The sequence below is a fragment of the Vigna unguiculata genome, chromosome 11, assembly GCF_004118075.2.
Source record: "Vigna unguiculata cultivar IT97K-499-35 chromosome 11, ASM411807v1, whole genome shotgun sequence".
Taxonomy (NCBI): Eukaryota; Viridiplantae; Streptophyta; class Magnoliopsida; order Fabales; family Fabaceae; genus Vigna; species Vigna unguiculata.
The window spans coordinates 7598559-7616054 of record NC_040289.1 but is presented as its reverse complement, the minus strand read 5'-3'; the positions used below and the strand labels follow the sequence as shown (position 1 = coordinate 7616054).

At 31.0% G+C, this 17496-nt stretch overlaps 1 long non-coding RNA gene across 1 annotated transcript; it reads right to left on the bottom strand.

Annotated features, from left to right (window-relative positions):
• Positions 1-9527: 9527 nt before the first annotated feature.
• On the bottom strand, positions 9528-10049 carry LOC114168137. Its single transcript, XR_003600621.1, has 2 exons — positions 9737-10049; positions 9528-9610 (listed from the first exon to the last, which is right to left on the bottom strand). It is a non-coding gene; the product is annotated as an uncharacterized LOC114168137 (long non-coding RNA).
• Between the last annotated feature and the right edge of the window lie 7447 nt (positions 10050-17496).

Genomic DNA, 17496 nt, shown 5'->3' with positions numbered 1-17496 from the left:
TTAAGTGTCATAAAGGCTCCACTACCCGTATTTATTACATAATTATTTATTTACTTATTTAAATTTTACGGGTCTTACACCACCTCATTCACCAATTTCATGAGTATAGAGTCTCATCTCATACCAATACCATTGCCATTTCAACAACGTCCATCTCATTCACTTTACATGCTAAGACCACATCAATATATATCAATTCAACCCATACCACATATATTCCATGCTATTTCTCATACTTCATACTTAAAACACACCAATCAATCAACCAAACAATATATATAACATTCAAGTGAAGAAATAGCAAGGCCCACAATGCATCTCGCTCAAGCCACAAGCCCTCGCTCAGGCGAGAGGAGTTCCCTCGTTTAATCGGCAGGCTCTCGCTTAGGCGAGACGCGACAGAGGCCTTGGAAGGTTCTCGTGCACTCGCTTAGGCGAGTCCTCCCTCGCCTGAGCGAGCCCACTCCTCGCTCAAAGGTGAGGTCCCTCGCTTAGGCTGAATTGCAGCGACACACCTCGAGCTCCCACGCGTTCTCGCTTAGGCGAGCGTGTCTCGCCTGGCGAGATGGTGCCTCGCTCAAACTAAGACCCTCCACCTGAGCGAGAGCTCGAGCGCGAGCTAGGGTTTGTCCACTGCAAGTCTCGCCTAGGCGAGATAGGGTCACTTGGGCAAGAATAACAGGTCTCGACCACTGTTCATCCTGTAACAGCCAGATTTCCATACCCAAACAATAGAATCAACCAGTACATATATCCACAATAGCATACAAGCTTAGAAATCACAGAACGAAGACAAAACGACACCAAATCGCACCAAATAGAAGGTTTCTAGCTTCCCTTACTTGGAAATAAGCTAGTAGACTTTCCCGACGCAACCCCGACAGAGAACGTAAGAACGCAGTCGCTCTAGGAGCAAAACAAGTGGCTAGAAAAAGGAACAAAGAGATAGAGCAGAACGGGTTATTGAGATGAGTCTCAAGAGAACGCCAAAATAGAGCTAAGGGAAGACCGTTACGAGTTCAAAAGCAACTTACATGGAGTGGAAGAGTCGGAGTGGAAGAGTCAGAGTTCTCTTGGAAATAGATGACGGCTAACCCTAGCAGAGATCTAAAACGGAAGAGAGGTCGCGCTTAGGTTCAGTTTGCAAGAGTGAGGCTGAAAGGGAAACCCTAGCAGCTTTAGGGACTTAGCATCCTATGGGCCTGCTTTTAGGCCCAACAGATTAAGGTCAACCCTTAAACATTAGGGCAGAGAAATAAATTGGGCCTTACAACTAAGTTAATATATAAACTAAAATTGTATTTATTAAAATTAAAGTGAAATATATTAGACAGATGAAAGAATAACCATTGATAAATATATAAGAATAGAAGAAGCAGAGATAACCGATTTTATATAAAGCTTGTAAAAGTAACAATCAACTTTTAAAAATTTAATAAATTATTATATTTTAAGGGTAAATTTGGTATTTTGAAATGTGGATACAAAAAGGAGAATTCCCTTTATATATTGTTATAGATATAAACTAAATTTATATTTATTAAAAATAAAGTGAAATATATCAAATAGATGAAAGAATAACCATTGATAAATAAAATAAGAGAAGAAGCAGAAATAGCCAATTTTATAAAAAGTTTGTAAAAATATCGGTCTTTAAAGATTTAATAAATTATTATATTTAAAGAATAAAATTGATATTTTAAAATGTGAAAAAAAAAAGAATTCTGTTTATATATTATTTTATATATATATATATGACTGTGTTTAATAAAACTTTAATAAATGTATTAATAAAAAAGTATAAACAGTTAATATCACGTAGTTATTGAGTGTAAATTTAATAACTATAAAAAATACATAAATACATAACATTTTTTTCGTATAATATTTTTATGTAGATATGATTTAATAAGTTGATATGATTTGTTTTTGTCTTTTTGTATACTTAATTATTTGAATACCTATATGTTTTAAAACAATATTATTGGTAGCAGTGTCATCATTATTCTTATTCTCGACTAAATCTAAGTCATTTGAGTAAAGTACGCTTTATTTTATGGATACAAAAATTATCTCTAATGGTCTGGGTGAACTATTTGGTAATAATATACATTAATTATAATATTTGTAAAACGAAATCTATATTTTTACAGCAAAAAATATTTAAATGTTAAAATAAATTGCTTATTTTAAAATATAAATAACTGATTTATTGGTATATATTCAAAACACATACTTTGAAAATATACTGATAATATTTGTTAGGATTATAAACTGATAATGTTTTAATATATATATATATATATATATATATATATATATATTGACTATACTATATATTTAATTAATATTGTATTTAATGTTATTATTATGTAGAGTATTGTAGATACAATGCTATATTTTAAATCATGTGATGTTACGAAATTGTTGATGGAGGTGATTCGAACTTTTGTATTTTAATAAATGGGTATAGAGTTCTACTATATAAATTACATTGAAAATTGTATGCTTGGATGCATACACTCACAAAAATAAACAATAGTATTTTAAAAAATTTGATAAAAATATTTTAATTTCAGTATATTTATTGTACACATAATAATACATTTAGATAGAAAAATGTTTTTAGAAAAATTTATTTATTATTTTAATTTTTATATAATATTTCTACAAATGTAGTTATATATTGTTCCATCTGAATGTAACTAAATTTATTAGTAAAATCCTACAAATTTATTAGTGAAGAAGAATTATGTAACTCGATTCAGATAAGGTTTAGTGTTCTATTTCACTGCTCTTTGGTTTTATCTTGTTTCGTTCTTATTTTTGTATACATAACATAAAACCTTTATTTAGAATTTCCTTTTTGTGAAAAAATAAATTGGAAGAATCATAGTGCTATGATTTCAAAATTCGTCCAATTTAGTTGATCTATAATGTAAGGTCCTCTTTATTTTTGTCCAATGTTTAAGGGTTGTCCTAGTCTGTTGGACATAAGCAATGGCGGAACTTGAGCCAAAATTGTAGGAATGTCAAAATTTTGGTTGAATTAATTTTTTGATCTAGTTTTTTATCCAAAAATATTATATTAATCCTCTATTTTTTTTTAACCTCAAATTGGTCTTGATTTTTAGAAAATAGATGCAATTTGATCATTTTCATTACATTTTTTGAAGAAAGAAAGGAGTTTTTATCAAAATTGATAATGAGATTATGTCAATTACATCAACAAAGAAAATCATCATTATTTACAACTTCAATTTTTATGAAAAAATCTTCATCCAATTCAAGAAATTTAACAAAAATAAGACCAAATTACATTATTTTTTAAAAAATTGGGACCAAATTGAAACTAAAAATAACTAAAAGATCAACTTAATATTTTTGAACCGAAATAAAAACTAAAAGAGTAATCTCAAATCTTTTATACAAACTAGTAAAAACATTGTATTTATTTTTTTATGATAATAACAAATATTATTATTATTATTATAAATTAAATATAAATAATTTTTATTTTACTATAATTAATTTTCATTTATATTGATTAAGTTTAAAAAAATAATTAAATAAAAAGATAGTTAAATTAAACAAGTAATCATTTAAAAAAATATTAAGAAAATAATTATTTTTATTTAAAAATATTCAAAAGGCCAAATTAAAAAATAAATGTAGGTAATAAAAAAAATATCTTATGCATTAATATACTAGGGTTTTGGATCCCATTCATCTTTAAGTTAGCTTAACCCATTTTTCTGCCCACGTAAGTTGTTTCTCAGATCATACTAGTTTTTCTCTAGTCTTATTTTCGTGTTTCTCCTAAGGCTCATCTTAATGACCTCGTTTCCATTTTGTTCTGCTATTTTTCTAGCTCATTAATCTATTCCTAGAGCTATTATGCTCGGTTGTTTGGGTGTACGAGTCTTTGGCTAGCCTTTTCCAGGTAAAGGAAGCTAAGGTTCCTCATATTTTTCTGAATGTTTGTCTATTTTTGACTTGCCTCGAGTTTGTATGACTTGTATGCTACTATGGTTATATGGAATGCTTCGTTTTGTGTTTTGGGCATGTAAGTATGGCTGATGCAGGTACGAATAGTGGCGAGAACTAACATTCTCGCCCAAGCGAGCTCGTCTCGCCTAGGTGAGAATAACAAAGGTTGGCCCAGGTTCTTGCTCGATGTAACGTCCTAGCCGTCCCGGGTCTTACACTCGAGCTCTCGCTTAAGCAGAGAGCTTTCGTTTTGAGCGAGGTGTCATCTCGCTGAGGCGAGAGGGGCTTGCCTAAGCGAGAACTCGTGGGAGCCTGATGTGTTTCGCTGCAGTTGTAGCTTAGGCGAGAGACCCCACTTTGAGCGAAGAGCAGCCTCGCTTAGGTGAGGGGGTCTCACCTAAGCGAGAACTCACGAACCCTGTTGTACATTCTGTGGACAGTCTCGCCTAAGCAAGGTCTAGTAGCTTGAGCAAAAGACCTCTTACGCTTGAGCGAGGGTCCATAGCTTGAGCGAGACTGGTGTTGGAATTTGTGTTCTTTTACATGTTTCTCATTGTTGGTTGTATGGTTGGTTGGAGTGCACTATTTAAAGCACGAAATATGTGAAAATGCATGTAACATTTGATTTGTAGTGCCATGTATGTTGTATGAAATTTATATGAGGATGAGATGTGGTTATGATGAAATGGAAAGTATGAATTGTTGGATGGTTGGTTATACTTATTGGCATGGAATTGGTATGCATGATAACTTTATGCTTGGTTGGTGAGACATGATTTTTGGTGTGGTTTAGGACGTAATTCCATGAATCTCTAGGTGATATCTCATGGTGGTGCCTCATTGATTAGAATGTAATTCCATGATGGTTTCGTGGTGGTGCCTCATTGGTCAGGACGTAATTCCACGATGGTTGTGTGGTGGTTTCTCATGGTCAAAACGTAAATCCATAACCCCTATTAGTGGGAGCTCATGGTGGTACCTCATGCTTAGGACCCACGAAGGTTCATGGTGGTGCCTCATTATATAATTTAGTAAGGATTCAAGTAAGGATTGCATCCTGACACTCTAAAGAGTCAGTTAGTCTCACGTAGAGCGTACTGACTCAAGTGGTGAGAGTAGTAGGAGGCCCTAGTCTTTGGCAGTATAATGACCTGAGATGTTTGAAGGCTAACCTTGTGAGTGGTAAGGTGAAACACATTGACAATTGGCTCTGTAGAGCGGTAGAGGCTACCATAAGTGCAAGCATCCTGTGAATTCGACTAATTATATGTATTCGGATAATCGCGTATTGAGTCGTAGTGTCTTATTTGTGAGTCTTCACATGCTTGGTTGATGTATGTATCTTTGGCTATAAAATTGTATGCAATGGTATGATGAATCATTTTTCTACTCTAGCTTACCCTTTCTGCTTATTTCTATATTTTATGTGTGGTTTCTCCTTTTGCGATGATCATGAATTTATTGATGGGACTAGATGCAAGAACTCCTCGTGATCAACAAGGTAATGGAGATTTCGCTGCATAGCTTATCTTGGATCGGACCCCACCTTTTATGAATTCTCTTTTAGGGTTGTAGCCCATGTATTTCCTTGCTCTTGGAGCACTTACTTTAATACTATTAAACTGCTTTCTCTTACTTGTTATTGGCATCGTGGTGTGTCTTAGTTTTCCATCTAAGTATTCTTGGATAACTGTAAGGAGTAGCGTTTATACTCCATGACTTTGCGCTTTTATTATTCATCGTAATGTTTCATTTAATTATGTTATTACTTAAATGAGACGTTACATCTAACGGACAAAACTTGAGAAATAAATTGGAAATTGTCTTAAAACTGTAAAGACTGTATTCTGATTATTTCTAAATAAATTATGTGTTTTTGTCTACTCAATGATCTCTATGTATAACTAGCGAACATACATGCGCTATCGCACTTGTGTATTCACATTTTTTAATTTTTAAAAAATTTAAGTTAAGATTAATAACAAATATATAATTAATTTTTAAAATAGTTGTTAAATGTAAAATTAAAAAAAAAGATATGTACAATTTTTTTTTTCTAAATAATGATTTAAGATAAAAAAGATTCTTAGAATAACGGTTAAAAGTAAATTATTTATTAAATAATTAATTTTTAAAATAAGTAAAAATAAAACTGATATTATAAAAGGTGGATATAAAATAAAGAATTTCTTTATCTATTGTTATAGATAATCTAAAGTATAGAGTTTATGTTTATTATGTGCTTTGGATGCACTAAAATGGGTCCATACAAAAATTGCATTAAGTGAAAATGCAAAACCACCCTAACTACAAAATCTAATAAAACTGATAATCTATTACAGCTTTTTCTTTATTTTAAAATAGCTATTGGCTTCAAAATTCATTTTTCAACTATCCAAATTTAAGCCTGAGTTAGGAATCCAATGCATCAAATATTAGCTCAAACGGACATCTAAACAAAATTATAAATCAAACAACTAACTAATGTTAGTGAAAAAAAAATACAATATCTGTACAAAATTTATTACAGCTCTTATATATTATGAAAAATACAAATTCATGCCAAAAATTAAGAATAACAAAAGAGAGGAACATTTACGGAATGCATTAAACCTATAAACGTGAGTACAACATATAAAATACATAAAAATTTTCTATAAGCTTAAATTATGCTATCTTTAAGAATTTTTTATTTTCATTTTCGAGTGTTTTAAGGAAAGATTAAAAAATATAACCTAGAAATGATTTAATGCAAATATCTAGACTCTCTCCTAAAGATAAAGTTCCATTTTTATCCTCAACCTCTTCCAAGAGTTCCCTATGTATACAGAAATTGTATCTTAACTCCTTTCTCACATTATTGTTAAATATTTTAAATAATTATGTAGATAATTGAAAACAAAAAAGCCGTTATTACTTTTTTCAGATGAAAACAAAGGTTATTATTATTATTTTTTTTTTCAGATGAAAACAAATAGAGTTAATGTCACATTTATTTATTGTGATATATTATTTTGATGTTATGAATATGCATTTATTATTGCAATAACCTTCTCATTTATATCATTTCTTAATTAATAATTTGGCATATTATCATGTTATCATAACACATCATAAATTAAAATTGATCTTTGATTAAATCCGATTAAATATAATTTTAGTCCCTAACCTTCAATTCCAGATTGATTGGAATTTGTTCATTTATAAATTTTATATATTTTTGTCCTTTAATTTTAATATATATATATATATATTATTTTTTTTCTTAACTTAATAATATTAACTCTTTTTTTTACATATTAAAGTATGCCTCCAATATGACATTTGAGCTTTTAAACCTATTAAATGGTATAAATAATAAAAACACGAAAATTTCACACAATTAATTATAAGGATTATATTTACTCATTTTAAGTTTAGAGACTAAATTATATCATGACTTTGGACACAAATAAATTCTAATTTTATATCAAAATTTAGGGATTAAAAATATATTTAACCATAAATTATATATTTATTAGAAAGTTGTTTACCGTGAGAAAAAAAAAGTCTATATGTGATACTTCTTATTAGGGATGGCAATTAGGGTCTGGCCCGCGGACCCGCAGAAAAAACGTAGGCGGGCTAGGGTAGCGAGCCCGCAGGCCTACGCAGGCCAAGCCCGCATAGGCCCGCGGCCCGCGCGGGCCGGCCTGCAAGCCCACATAAAATTGAAAAAAAAAAACTTGCACTTGTTTATATTAATTATTTTTTTTATGGACTCTTGCATTAACGTTTCAAATTCTTGTATAACTGGAAAAGACAAGTTTTATGTAATTTTTAATGTGTTAAAATTTAAAGAATACATTGTGTATGTCATACTATGAATATGATGAAAATGTTGAATTATCAATTTATCATCTAATTCCCCAAAGTCTTTACTTAATTTTGTGAACTTCTTAAAGTTTTACAATTTTTAAACATTGAAAGTTTTATCATAAAAATTTAAAAAAAAAAGTAAAAAAAAAGGGGGTCGCCCCGCGGACCCACGGGCCAAGGAGTATGCGGGGCGGGCCAGTGTTTTCAGCCCGCATAAAGTATGCGGGGCGGGGTGGGCCAGTCTGCGTTGTGCGGGCCTTATGCGGGTCGGGTCTAAACGGGCCGGGTCGGGCCGACCCACATTGCCACCCCTACTTCTTATTCCTTTCAAGCACAATCCTTAAACCTCATTCAATTGTGAGAAATATAAAATTAATAATCAAATTGTACTACAACTAGGCGGCCTAACAAAAAATAATCACACTTCTCACCCTCTGCCGCTATAGATACACTGGTAGAGGCTGGAGGACTGGTGTACTGCACCTAGGCAGCCTAACCTGACTATAACCGTGAAATCCGCCTACATAACCCCTAAGCAAACAATCACCATATATATCCAACAAGCAAGAGTAAGCGGCCTAAGCCGCTAACTTGAGAAAATCAAACCAGAACTTGATAAACTCAAAGCATTACTGGGCCTACAATAATCGAGCTAAGGGGCATGGGCTTGGCCCAGACCCACCTACGGCCCAAGCAAGGGCTCAACCCATGACGTGGCCAGACATAATTAATAATCTATAAATATGCATGGACCCTAACAATTAAAGGTACGCATTCATTAATTCCTTAATAACGAGATTTGACTTTCTTAGGAATTCCTTGTTGACTTGAGCGTCGGAGTCTTCTCCACAGGTAACCCCTCTTGGGTCCAAACCGGCCCAAGCCAAGACACAGCAGATAACATATGTCAACCGAAAGGAAGCCTACTGAGAAGATTTGCAGATTGAGGTAAGGTAATATTTGTGTCTGACATCCCTTATTTGTTCTTCGCAGGAAATTATACGGGAAAAACAAATTTAAGTGAAAAAATAATTAATCATTACAGAAATTCATTTACTTATAATTTATAAACTAAAATTTATTGATATCTAAAATATTTTTTATCATGAATAAAAAAATATTTAATTTATGGATAACACTCTAAATTGGTTTTTAACATTAATCATCAAATTTTAGTTATCGAACAATTAGTGGCTAAATTTATTTCCAATTTCAATTATAGACTAATTTAGTCACTAAATTCTAATTATTTTTTGTCTTTAAATTTGATTGTTATTTAATGATTTTTTTTAATAAAAATTTAATTATTTCTGGAATAAAATTATCATTTATTTATTTTTATGTATTTGAAAGGTGTAAAACAATGAAATATTTATAAACTTATCCCAATTTTACGTATAAGATATATTCACATTTGTGTTCAATGGTAACGGCTAAATACCTTTCTCAGAGTTTAAATATCACATCTTCGTAATTTTTTCCCCCTAATTATGTTTCTTAATAGAATTTGATGATAACGTTTTTTTTTTTTATAACAAAAAAAGTTTTATTAATACCCGGATTGTATCAATAAAAATGAAAACAAAGAATGGAAAGAAAGCATTTGAATTTTTTTTTTATGAAAGTAGATACCAAATATTATTTATTGATCAAGATTTATTTCCACTATTTTTTTTTCACTCAATTGATGCTACAAACTATAACATTTCTTTACACTGTTGTATGCAAGTATTCATTCCATTGTTCACAAGATCACCAACACCTAATAAACAAGTAAATCATAAGTAAGCAAAGTCAATTATAAAAATTACAAAAAAAAATGATTAATGAAATCAAATATATAGAAAAAAGTTAAAAAAAAAAAAGAAAATACTTTTAGAATACATACCATTTTTGATGACAATTGACTTCATTAAGCGACAACCAGTAATACAATTATAAACAGGATTAGATAGTTCAGTGCAATGTGCTAGACAATCCTTCATACATTTTGCATAATGTTCGGGAAATGGTTGTTCTTCACATTTGATTTTACACTTCGCATTACATAAAAATCCATCGGCTTCATCGGCTTGTGCAAAATTTAATAGGATCATCACTGTGATTATAATAACTCCAATAGTTTTCATCTCAAATTTCCCCATAACTTTTCTTTCAATTCGGTCCAAGAATCTCAAAATTGTATAAATGGTGAGTTACTTGTGCTGTTTCAAGAGAGCTAAACATAAATTTATAGAAAAAAGAATTGTGTTACTCATTTTACCGTTGAAAATATTTAATAATAAAGTATATTTTAATAAGAAAAAAAATTAATAACGTATTTATTATTGTATGTTATGATTAATATATGTAATAAATGTAGCAGTTAGATTAGGTATCATACTTAGGTTAAATATATTTGTAATGTTAACTTAAACATGACGTGGAATTTGTTCCTATTTCATTTTGGTCCTACACTTCAAGAATACACTTCAAGAGTGAATGCATAACCTCATTTAAATTATGGATGACAAATAAACTCATCCCCATGTGTATTCTTCGAACTCGTCCCTGTTTTGACGGAAAGTTTTTGCATTGATTGAGTATGGATATAGGTAATATAATATCCGATTTTTTCAATTGGATACGAGAATGAGGATGAGTATGTACATATCTGCCTTGTCCCTATCCCTATACACGCACCATAATACTCATCTCCATCCTCATCTTCGTTCAAGTTATTAAAATACTTGTAATCTATTAAGTAATTTTTCATTTGTTGATACTTGCCATAACATTGTACTTGAAATCGTTTCATGTTTCCAATATTTGTTGATAGAAGTCATAGGAAGGTTTGCATTTTAATAAAAATATGTAGAGTTGTACTATTAATGGTACTATATAAATTGTATTGAAAATAGTATTTTAAAAGTTGTGATAAAAATATTTGAATTTGAGAAAATTTATTTTAGCATAATAACACATCTAAATTGATAAATGTTGCAATGATCCTAATTAATATAATTATACTACTAATTATATTGTTACAAAAATGATAATATATATATATATATATATATATTTACAGTCTTTTATGAGAAATTATAACTTTAAACATTCAAAATATAAAATTACTTATCTAAGTGGAATTTATTAAATGGACTGTCAACAATCTAACTACTACTCATCTCTTCCAGTTGTACTATCTTCTACTCACGTATAACATATGATCATAGTAGGTGAACAAATCACAACAATAGAAAACATTGTAAGCTAGCGAAAGTTTAACAATTCATAAACTTAAGAAAACCACTAATTCAAGCATTCAAATATACATAATCATACCCTTGAAATCTCATTATAACAATCACTAACACAAAAATATATTATAGACTTAATTTTCAAAATATACATGTATTGAGTCAAATGTGCATGAACTCCCACAAGTGTCATGTAATATCATAGTGGATTGTATCTAAAGACCTTGACTCTACTCGGTCTAATTTCCTATGACAAGGTTACTTCCTTCTATCCTTTAAATCACAACACTATTTTATACGAATCTCATAGAGTTCAAGAATCTCGTAGAACAAGAATCTCCTTTACCACTTGAACTCCATTATCTATATGAGTCTGTGAGTTTAGTAGAGATAAGACAAATTTTCCAGATCCTCACTTAATACATATCGTAACACTAGACAATGTGGCAAATTTCTTTAAAAATATCCACATTCATATAACACATCCACACATAACATAAAACAATTCAAACCAATATATTTATACCATAATAAACCTTAGTTCAATTCATCTTCACCCTTAATTCATACGATTTATACATTAACAATGACATTTATTCACAATCTCAATAGATCTTTAGCATTAAATCTAAAGCTACTTTCAAGTGAAGTCATCAACACCATTGAAACCTCTTTCCACCCTTCCCGTCATTCAAGAAAAGCTTTATGAAAATTTTTTATCAGTGTTCGCTCAGTCACTACTAGAAATTCTCATATTACATGAGATTTTTCTTGCAAAATTATTAAAAAAATTTGCAAGAAAATAATTTGTTTTGCCATTTTTTCTAAGAATCTTAATTCGCAGGTAATTCCTTAGTGAGTAATTATTTACTACAAAATTATAAAATTTGCAAGTATTTCTTACAAAATTTGTTATGGAAAGTGTTTTATACAAAATATTTTGCAAAATAATTTGTAGCAATTTCTTGCAATTTTTTTTCATAACAAAATTTGTAATTATTTCCTACGAAAATAATTTCAAAACAAAATTGGTAGGAAATATGAGTTTTTTTAGTAGTGAGCAACCTCTTCTCCTCTGCTCGGGCTTACCTAGTGGATGATAAGGCACATCTAATGAAAACAAAATAGAGAATTTTGTTCCAACTAGCACCATCATCACTAATCTTGTGGCAACCGACAAACCTTGCACTTAATGGCATAAAGCTAGCATCCAACATCCAAATGCCTAAAGCTCTTTGGAATTAAAGTTTTAGGTGGCATCCAATGCTCTAGACCCTTGAAGCTCATTGGAAATTAATTTTTCTTTGACAATTAATGGTACCAAGGTATTGTCAATGCTCATGCAGATTTTTGAATGCTACCTAGCTGAATTAGACTGGCCAATTAAGTCTTTCTAAGCTAATTAACTTTTTTCTTCCATCAATCAACCAATTTAATACTATATGAAGCAGATTCGTTCATCATACATTAATTCAGTATTTGACAAACCAACCAACACATATTTAGACTACTTCAACAAATATCACAAATAAATTTATCATACAAATTCCTCATTACTCCACACATCAGTTCTTTAAATTCAAATCACAATCATTGATAGAAAACTTACTGGGTTCCCTTACCTGGATATAGAATCCTCAAAACTAAAAAATATTTCATGCATGCTTAACTCTCAAAAGCTTCACTTACTCTACCTGACTCAGGTTGCTTTATATACATACACATAGAGGACTCTAATTAACTTTCAAAACAAACCCTAACAATCCTAATCGAACAAAGATTTATCTTGAGCCCTTTAACGACACATGAACTTTAACACCTCCATGCAAACAAATTTCTTAAAAGACAAAAAAGAAGATAAAAGATGAACTTACTTTGTTTAAGAAACCAATCAGATAGGATTGCAACCCTCAATGTCTAGAGTCCTATGGTGTACTCCGATCTTCAAACAACCGAGTAAACTCGTCAGAATCAGAGGAAGAAGAAAGAATAGTTTTAGAGGGATGATGGTCCTTATAAAATAAAATTTGATTGACTAGTAATTCTATTTATAAGTTAGACTTTAATGAAATAATCAAACTCCATTTTTAAAGACCACTTTGACTCTTTAGTTATTTTCTAAGTCCATACAAATGATTTTAGAATAATTTACTATTTTAATATTTTTATAGTATTTCAACAAATGTAGTTATATATTGTTGTGATTGAATGTAACTTAGTGTATTAGTTAAATGCTTCAGAGTTAGTGAAAAAGAACCATAGGTAACTCGAGTCAGATAATGATAAGGGTTCTATTTCTCTTATTTTTGGTTTTCACTTATTTTATTCCTATCTCTTGTACATACACCGGTGCAGTAAAGAGTGACTACCTACGATTATTTTGGCTATGTGACTTCGATTATACACTCGAGGTATATCAGGGCTAGGTAAAAAAGGGTAGCCTTTCTGCCTCAGTTTCCAACTGAGGTAAAAAGTCCACATTGTGCTTTGGTTATTGAACAAACCAAAGCATAATATCCTTTAAAATTAAAGAATCTATTGCCTCGGTTCTAAATACAATTGAGGCCAAATTTTTTAAATCTAAAAAAATTTAAAAATTAAAGGCCTTACTACTTCGGGTAGTGTAAAATCAAAGTAGTAAAGGGTCTACTTCCTCGGTTTCAGTGAGAATCGAGGCATAATAGCAATAAAATTTAAGAAAAAAAATATAAAATCTAAAAAGGTATAGGCCTCGAGTGGGCCAAAACCGAGACAAAATCTCGCCTTTATGTTTGGTTTGTTTTGAACCGAGGCATAAAATGGGCATTTTTTAATACAATTTTTATTTCTATTGTTCCCTACACATTAAACCTGCAATTAGACAACCACAATTTCAAAAATTTATCTCATAAGTGTATAGTATTAGTTAAATTGCACGTCAATTAGACACTTATCTTGCACTAAATTAATGTAAAAATCATTAGAATTGCTCTAATTGCATACAAAATGTGTTGATGAGAAATTATAAAATGTGGAATTTAATACATTTGTGTTGATTTTGCAGGTAAAAAATGAAGGAAATTACAAAGTTGGTGCTAAGCCCAAAAGTTGCAGCTCAAGCCAAAAAAATCAACTTAGAAAAGTAAATTTTAAGCATGCGACTAAGTAGCAAAATTTGGCGTTGCACTATATTTTAAGAAACCTTCAGTCCTTCATGGCAGGGAAAGCTCCATTGCTGATCTCCAAAAGATGGATGCCCAAGCTTGAGAGAAAACCCACTTAGGAAGGAAACCTCCATGGCTAAACTTCAAAGATGGAAGCTAGAACAACACCTAAAAATCTATAAATACAGGGCATGTCCCTAGGATTAAGATGTTGATTTTGATATTGATTTTGTACAATACTTTTAGAGAGAGAGACTCCATAGATAACTTTAGTGCTTGTTGTATATCCTTGTAAAGCTATGGAAGGAGGAAAGCTACTCCAAGTTCTTATTGTATTCGTCATCATGAGCAACTAATTCCTTCATAGTTGGGATTGAATGTAACATCTAAACTCTCTGTATTGCACTTGATTTATATATATATATATATATATGTATATATGTATATATGTATATATGTATATATGTATATATGTATATATGTATATATGTATATATGTATATACATATATACATATATACATATATACATATATACATATATACATATATACATATATACATATATATATATATATATATATATATGTATATATATAAATATATTGTGTTCTTGTTTCTACATGTTGGTTACTTGATTTGTGTTGCACTCTCTGGTGATTTAGCCAATCATCTTACATCATCAATACTAGATGCAAAGACATTTGGTCTAATGCTTAGATCCAATCAAATCTCCTAATCCTTGGCATATACCAGACATGGATATGCGGATTTAGTTGGTTTAAAGAGTCTTGTTCTCAAAGCAAGGGTTCATCCATCCAGATTGAGAAATCCTGCGTATGACATCCTTAGGTTCTAACTCACAAACATGCGGTTAGATCTACAAGTGAAGCGTACTTCCATGAACACTAGAAATAAAGAATATGATTTATAGATAATTAAAGGCAATACAATGAAGTTAATAAGCCAAATTCAATCCCAACACCTTAATCAACATTACCTCTCTCAATATTAGTTTTAAAATATCATTAAACAATCATTTACAAAGAAATTAATTAAAAGATCACATGTTTGCTCACTAAAAAAGGCTTATTGTTTTGCACATGTACAAGATTTTGTGCTCTATTTTAGATAGATAACAAACAAAAAATGTTCAATCAACGAGCTAGGTTACACACTGTTAGAGAAATAAAGCCTAACATTCTATAATTTTGATTAATGAAGTGCTAAAAATTGTTAAGTATAAAACATGACCATGCTTCTTCTGAAAGACGATGACTTAACGCACAACAAATCATGATATACATAAGTGCTTGTCTTATACATAATACAAATGTAGTCTTAGCTTTCTTCTAATAAAGCATAAATGCTCTCAAATGATAAAGAACATAAGAGTGAATTAACCTCATACTAAAATGAAAAAACACAAAAATGTTATTTTATATTGTAGGAAATGTCTAGCCACTGCAAGAAATTCTTTAACTACCGATGAAATTTACACATGGATTTATTTTCGTCAGTAAAGCAAAATCTACTAACGAATTTTAATGATGGAAAAAAATCAATTGATTAAATCCATTAATAAATTTTCGTCAGTAGTTCTGTCGGTAAAATCTGTAGGCAATCCAGAATTATATTTACTAACGGATTTTTTCATTAGTAAATTTTGTTGGTAAAATTGCACTATATTTCCTGCTTTGATTCGTGATAAAATATATTGGTAAATCAATTGTTAATTGATTTTCTTACAATTTTTCGATAAAAATTTGTCAATAAAGTAAAATTTTGATTACAGTAGAAACAAATCGTAGGTAAATATGTTGGTAAAGTAGACACCATATTTCTTGCCCAATTTGATGAAGATGAAGGGGAGGAGAAGGAGAAGAATAGGAGGCGGTGCAACAGTGCCTAGAGTTGTAAAAATGGGTTAAAACCTGTGAGACAAAATGACCCACCACATGTTTGAGTCGGGTAGGGTTAGAAATAATTGCAAATTTCAGTATGGGCTAAAAGTTGAACTAACCAACTAAGAACCTAGCTCGCACAGGGTGAACCCTGGGCTCACCAATTCAGACATGAAAAAAAAAACAACAAAATTACCTTACTCCTAACATAACAATCCAGCCAAAAACACAAACAAACTTTTTTTTTAAATTTTGGTAGGGAGAGAGGCCCACGCCCATGATGTAACATCTTATTCAATAATATAAGGCTACTAAATAAAACATTATAAAATTGGTAATTCCAGAGCAGATAAAACATGGTATATAAGGTTAATAGTACAATTATCCTTAAAAGAAAATAACTATAATAATAACATATATACAACTCAACTATAGGTAACATGAGTTCTTCAAAACATACAAACTTCTATATATAACCACTACTAGGAGACTACAACTACTCTACAACACTCATGTCCTCCACTAGAGGAATATCATCATATACCTCCACATCTGCTCACATCGTGTGGTGATCATTGCAAATAAGACAATCAAAACACAAAAGACACAACAGAAACAAGAAGATAAGTTAGTGTACAAAAGAAATATTCATATATAATTAAATCGTGACAAATACCTACAAACATGGTATAAAGCATATCTATGTCTATAATCAAACAAGCAGTTGACATTAAAATCAATTATTCGAATACTTTAACTTGACATTGGACTCACTAGTGGTGTACACCTATGCTGGATCCCAAGCTCTTCAAAGCTTGGCCTCAAAGGATTATTACCCAACCACACACAAGGTATATCCCATTCACACCTAGGACCAAACAAGTCTAGTGATAAGGACCTCCTACGACTTTCACCATATAACCTATTCTACTATACTTTAGTGTGAATAATTATTAGAGAACAAGATACCTCCATACTAAACCCATATATATCAATGCATACACTATCATCATCACTACACAAAATTTCTCATTGAAATTCCTTCAACACCATCATCATACATGCTCATTACAACATATTGCCTTCAATTTATAATAATGAAAACCATAAAATATGCTTAGCATCAGTCATAAAAACATCCAAAAATAGTCAAACACAAAAAACAAGGCATCTTGCGTTCAACGCTAGAGCTCAATGCCATTTGCCTCGTAAAAAATGGTACTCAACGACATCATGTCAACGTTCAGCGCCCTAGAGCCAAAATGCTCCAAGACCTATAGTGAACACTAGCGCTCAATGCCACCTAGTCACCACTCAACACTCATCAACTCACAAAAATTTGCACTTGGGCAGTGACATTTGA